Genomic DNA, 6,787 nt, shown 5'->3' with positions numbered 1-6,787 from the left:
TTTGAATTCTGCATCTTCCACTTCTGAATTGCAAAACTTTTCCTGGCCCAGTAAATACTAACTTATCTGACCCTGTTTCTTTATCTTACAATGGGAAAAATAAAAGCCACTTTTATTACCCTGGAATTATGTGATAATCAAACGAGAAAAAAAATGTATACGAAAAGGCTTTATAAAGAGAATAGTACAGACATAAGCTACTAAGTAGGCAAATGCTGGTACAAAAATATTAAGACAAACTTTTGCCATTTCATTATATGTTCCGTCTTCCTGCAGTTCTTTGTATCTATGCCTTTAACTAGCTATCTCCTTTAATGGTTCATGTTCATAGGAGAATGCATCCTGCCTAGCTTATTTTATAAAATACCTGACAGTCCTGTGAACATGTGGGTGATTGTATTTTGATATTTATGAGGATGATGATAGACACAAACTTGGAATTGGATTGACCACAGTCCCCAAAGTAGATTTTAATACATAGCCTCTATATTAAGCTCCTAAGAAAACTGGCTGCTCTTGTTTGAGCCATGTATTAGCTGATATGAAGGGCTGGCATGGACTGGGTGGAACCTCCTTTACTGGACCTTCAAATACTGAACAGTAAAAAGCAACTAAACCCTAAGTTGTGACACCTAAATTGTGGGTATTTGGGGCCATTGTGATCTATCTTTCATCATGGGATGTGAAAATTATTTGTTAAAGAAAAAGGAAAGTATTCTATAGTTGTTGGAAATCTTCTGAGAAGTCAATGTAAGCTTATTGACGGACATGCAAATTGCCCAGGAAATGCCTTTTTCTGTATACCTTTTATTTATACCAAAAGAAGGGATGTATTCTGTATCATAGGCATTAAGTTTAAGACACAACAGTTAAGGTGTTTAAATAGATGTTCAGACTTCACCAGCCACCATTCTGGTATGACTTGAATTTCAAGAGATGTACTCAGGGTCTGAGGTACCATGGAGAGAATCTTCCAAATGGCTTACTGCTGCTCGTTCCACCATGAACTCCAGAAAACCTCTCTGAGCTGTATAATTCAGCGAAATCACTATGAAGCTGCCCTTGTATTTTAATCAAGCTGAACTTGAAAGGTGAACATTATAAGTGGGAGAAATTATTTATAATTTGGTAATAAAAGTTTATGTCTAACGGTCCAAATTTCACACATTGCTATGTGCCAGCCCTGAGATATAAAACAATTGAAGTTGCCTTTACATTTGGCCTTCTATGAAAGGTCATAAATTAGAATGATAGTGTTCATTCTCTTTCTTAGCTCACAAAATTTCCATATTAACATCTTCACCTCAAACGTAAATGGTTACCCAGCTACAAAGAAAAGAGTCATATTGGCCTTTGTGAATTATAGTTTATGTTGGGAATCTGGGGTCCAGAAGGCTGTTCAGCTTTCGGTGAAGTACACCTACTTCAATAAAGCTAATTCTACCACAGTGAAACTAATTAAAACCGTATGGCCAGTTCAAAATAAATAAACTACAGTATATAAAAAAAAAAAACTCAGGAGTATTTTAGACATCGTCAAATGGTTTCCAAGTTATAGCGTTCTTTTAACTCTTAAAAGCACATTTCTACATCCTTTATGGGTTTTCCCTTCTAGAGTATCTGCTACCAAATTTGTTTAAAACACTACTTTCAATTTTCAAAATGCTTCTTTCAAATGTGGTTTTAACTGATCCAAAACCCAGTGCAGTCGAGTCGATTTCGACTCATAGCAACCCTACAGGACATAGTAGAACTGCCCCAGTTTTAACTGATAGTATGAAAAAAAATTTTTTTTAACTACTAAAAGGCTAGGCACAACTCATTTCTATTATGATATGTAACTAAATTCATTCCAAAATATTAATGAATTGGACCGGTGCTTTGTGTTTAGACTTCCAAACAATGTTTATAGCAAAAAAACCCAGATGTCTTTGATTTTCCAGGGTGGGTTATTGAATCCATATGTTTTTTTGCAGTGTAAATGTTTCTTTCACAAGCCCAGTGATGTAGTTAAAATGTAGCATTACAAACTAGTAGGATCAAGTTCACGAACAACTTCAGAATTTCAGGACTTTACCCAGGGAGAACGAAAAATTTGAAGACCAAATGCTAGTTTCAGTTACTATATTCCAGAAGCTATATTCCCCAATCCTGGATTAGTAAACACAATGGAGCTGAAAATTACCAATGTGTTTAGCATAAGCTCTTTCATCTCAACTTTTTGTCTTAAGCAATTGACTTTCCTTTCTTCCTAATATCAGGATAAATGGATGTCTTTGCAGTCATTCAAGTCCTTGCACTAAGAAGTACATCTTTTGTCACCTAAAACTCTCAGCAGCAAAGACTAGTTGTTTCTGTTGTAGCAAAACCTGTGCCAATGTTAGGACATGTTTATTGGAGGTCACCCATACCCACAAAGTGATCAGCTGTCTCACAAACACAACGTGGTCCTCTTTGCACATCTTTCCCTCCCAAATAATTTGAGGAAATGACAACCCTCTTCACGAATTGTTACTAAAAAAAAATAAAGCAAAGGATAATACGGTCTTACCTGAAGGTCTTCTTGTACAAAGTCAATCAAGACAAATCCTGCCTTTTATTAGAAGATGCAAAGCCTTCACGATTTATGCTGAAGAATTGAGACTAACAGGTTGCAGAGGACACGAAATATGGAGGGAACATTGTTGCCAGTTTAGCCAAGAACTAAATTGCTGGATTTGCTCTAATCCCCTTGGGTGGGTTAGGTGCTAAATAATCTGCAGAGGCATTTGCTGGTTTATGATCTATCTTGATATTCTGTCCAAATGAAACTTGTTTCCTTTTTAAGTTTTATAAATTTGCTTAATGCCTGGCAAAGAAAACTCCACTGCCGTTGAGTCAATTCAGACTCATAGTGACCCCATAGGACAGAGGAGAGCTGCCCCATAGGATTTCCAAGGCTGTAAATCTTTACCAACAGCGACTGTCACATCTTTGTCCTGCGGAGCAGCTGGTGGGCTTGAACCTCTGACATTTTGGTTAGCAGCCAAGCACTGTGACCACTGCACCACCAGGCCTCCTTGGCAAGGAAAAGGTGCTTCTAAATATAAATGGATGAATAAACAACTAAATGAATGAGTGAATGGATGAACCCTGAGTTGAATCCAGCATAAGATTCTCTGAGTACCACAGAATGAATAAATATTAAATAAAATATTAGAGAAAATGATGTTCCCTGATGTGGACTCTACAGGAATCAGATCTCAACTCTTCTTGAACCTTATCCCCTCCCCCACTCACTCCATTAATTAACAACTTATCAATTAGGTGCCTGAAACTGTGATGATTTAGCCCAATTTTGGCTTTTTTCAACCATCCCTACTACACAGAGGCAGCAAAAATTTCAGAACCCTCATAAGGCTTACTTTTCACTTTCCTAACTAGACAAAAAAAAAAAAAAAAGGGCATAGCAATTTCACCTACAATACAGAAGTTACTCCCTAATTATACATTAAGGAAAACTTAATGTCTTATGGATTGAAACTCCTGCCCTACCTCCCCCCCGTCCAAAAAAAAAAAAAAAAACTCTAAGACTTTTTCTAGTATAATTTATGATGAGAAAAATGCAATAACATATAAGGAAATTTCAAAATCAAGAGAAAATGAGATTCTGAAGGAACTCTATTGTAGAGCAAATGGATTCTTCTTTCAAAATGGAAAGATGATTTCTATATTCTCAAGTTTGTGTAGATGTGTTTTAAAGAATAATATTTTATTAGTCTCCACTAGCTGGAGCAGAGAAGTCTTAGCTAAACTCTTGCATGGCCTCTTTCCATCCTTGAAGTCCCTTCATTCCTAAACCATTGACAACATTCTGTTGATCCAAGGGTGTTTGGCTAACTTAGAGATTTTGTCTGATTACATGTGAGGCCTTGGTTCTCATACCGAAAGTGTAAAAAAAAATCAGTTGCTATCAAGTCAATTTTAACTCATAGAGACACCATGTGCTTCAAATAGAACTATACTCTGTGGGGTTTTCAGGGGCTATGACCTTCTGGAAGCAGACTGGATAGTAGTCAAGTGCTCAACCATCTGTACCATCCAGGGACCCTGATGCTCACACAAAAACAGCCCTGTACAAAGTACCACACTAAAAAGAACAAAAATTTAGCTTGAGCACAGCTGCTAAATAAAACTGGGACAGGAATTTCTATTTCTTCAAATGTAATCTATATGTTCTTCTATAATTTGGTTTTTTTTTACTCAACATTGTATTTCTGAGATTCACCAATGCTACTATATCTGGCTATAGTTCATTCATTTATCACTATACTATTCCATAGTCTAAATAAACAGCAATTTATTTAAAAAAAAAAACCACCAACTGCAGCAGGAATTACTTCCATCCTTCAACCTGCATGACAAGCCAGTACTAAGGCTGAGTATATGTATCTGAAGGCATCTGCAAGGATCATTAAAACTAAGGAAATCCTGAGGTAGACTACCATAGCTCATTTGTCTCTCAGCCTGAGAGGGACGTGGCAAGTCAGATATGGCACAGAACAAGAATGTTCACTGGGATACAAACTAGAAGTAAAGTTCCTATAAAGAAGAGGTGTGGAAGAAGAGACAAGCCTCACCTCCTGGTGGGGGAAAGTAAGCCTCCAGGACGGTGCCCTCCATCTGCCCCATAAACGGTGAGTGTTGGCCAAAGGACGTGAGCCATTTAAAGAACATGGGTGTCTTTAGTGTCTTCCCAAAGTTACCTTGCCAAAGCGCTCCTTCTCCAGTCTCTTAGGTCATTCCTGATTAGCTGGCATTCTCACGAGGCTATCCTGATCAAAAGTATCTTTACTTAACTGAACTTGGCTCTAGACTTCCACCCTTTAAATGTTCTCCCAGGATAATTCATATGCTGTCTACCTCTTCCCCAGTTTCTAAGCTAAATGTCACCATGGCAAAGTCCTCATAAACTCATTTCTGATAAGTGATGATGGCAGATCCAATATGTGATTTTTCCCACGTGCATTTTAATAAGGTAGTTTCTTAATAGCTTAAAGTAATAAATCTTTTATTATAAAACATCTTGACATGTCTCTACCAGTGCCAGGTGTGGGGATATACTTCAAGTATTTGTAGGTGTGATGGCCTCCCCCAGACAAGCAGGCGATGTGTCACTTACCCAAGGGTGCGGACTATCCTCCCTGCTGTGTAGGTCTAAGAGCGGACTGCATTAGACTGTTCTAACTCAAACAAGGAATAACAGTTTAAAACATAAGCTGTTTTCAAAAAAGGAGGAGAAGGGAAGGACATGGGGATGGCATGGGATGTATTTCATTTAACTTGAACAGTCTAAATATTTATAAACTGAAAGAATTAAGTCACTTACTGCCATTCCTGAAAACGAAAGGTCTGCATCCTCCAGACAATCAGAATAGTGGCCGCTGTCAGGGAGGCAAGGGCACCAAAGACTTTCAGGGGGAACGTGCCTGTGATTATTTCCAAGAAAATCAATCCAATTAAACCATAGAAATGACACATTACTTTATCTCAATACTGCTACCATTTTATATCCCACTTGGAAACATAGTTATGTTCCATCTGTGGACTTGGATTTGGAAAAGAAGGAAGTCTTCCAGAAAGAGCGTGTGTCTTTGTATTTCACACCCTGTCCTGACAAATGAACTTGCATTTTACCTATTCTGCCAGCACGTCCAAATCCGGGCCAGAATGTAATTCCAAGTCTGGGAAAGTGGACACCAGAACCAATACCAAACCCACTGCTGTAGAGTCGATTCCGACTCATAGTGACCCTATAGGACAGAGTGGAACTGCCCTGTAGGGTTATCAAGGAGTGCCTGGTGGATTTGAACTCCTGACCTTTTGGTTAGCAGCCATAGTTCTTAACCACGACGCCACCAGGGAAAAGCTGATGGCTTCTCAAATATGTGTTCTTACCGAATAAGGACCAACAAGTGAGGGCAGACATGCACATTTACTTAGAAAGGTTAAGTTACTCATAAAGAATAAGGCAAATTCTTAGTAAGGTGTAGTCGTTCTTATTTTTAAAACTTTACTTATTTTTATTACACAAGTACTCCATGTTTTCTGTAGACGAATTGGAAAATACAGTTAAAAAAGAAAAAAAAAAACTCAAAGGTTGCCTATTATTTCACTACTCAGAGCAAAACAGAATGCTGGTACAGAGATTTATGGGCTGCTCACATCTATCATTCTCACGGTTGCTCCGGATGATATACATTGTTGTAAAATCTGTTTTTCTTATTTTGTTATCCTTTGTAAAGGTCTTTACACATCAGTGAATATAAAATCATCTCACCAGCAGCATAATGTTGTTGTTGTTAGGTGCCGTCGAGTCAGTTCCGACTCATAGCGACCCTATGCACAACAGAACGAAAACACTGCCCGGTTCTGCGCCATCCTTACAATCGTTGTTAAGCTTGAGCTCATTGTTGCAGCCACTGTGTCAATCCACCTCGTTGTGGGTCTTCCTCTTTTCCGCTGACCCTGTACTCTGCCAAGCATGATGTCCTTCTCCAGGGACTCACACCTCCTGACGACATGTCCAAAGTATGTAAGACTCAGTCTCGCCATCCTTGCCTCTGAGGAGCATTCTGGCCGCACTTCTTCCAAGACAGATTTGTTTCTTCTTTTGGCAGTCCATGGTATATTCAATATTCTCCGCCAACACCACAATTCAAAGGCGTCAACTCTTCTTTGGTCTTCCTTATTCATTGTCCAGCTTTCACATGCATATGATGTGATTGAAAATACCATGGCTTGGGTC

Source organism: Loxodonta africana, chromosome 13 (genome assembly GCF_030014295.1).
Source record: "Loxodonta africana isolate mLoxAfr1 chromosome 13, mLoxAfr1.hap2, whole genome shotgun sequence".
NCBI classification, from domain to species: domain Eukaryota; kingdom Metazoa; phylum Chordata; class Mammalia; order Proboscidea; family Elephantidae; genus Loxodonta; species Loxodonta africana.
Note: the sequence above shows the minus strand (reverse complement) of the source record.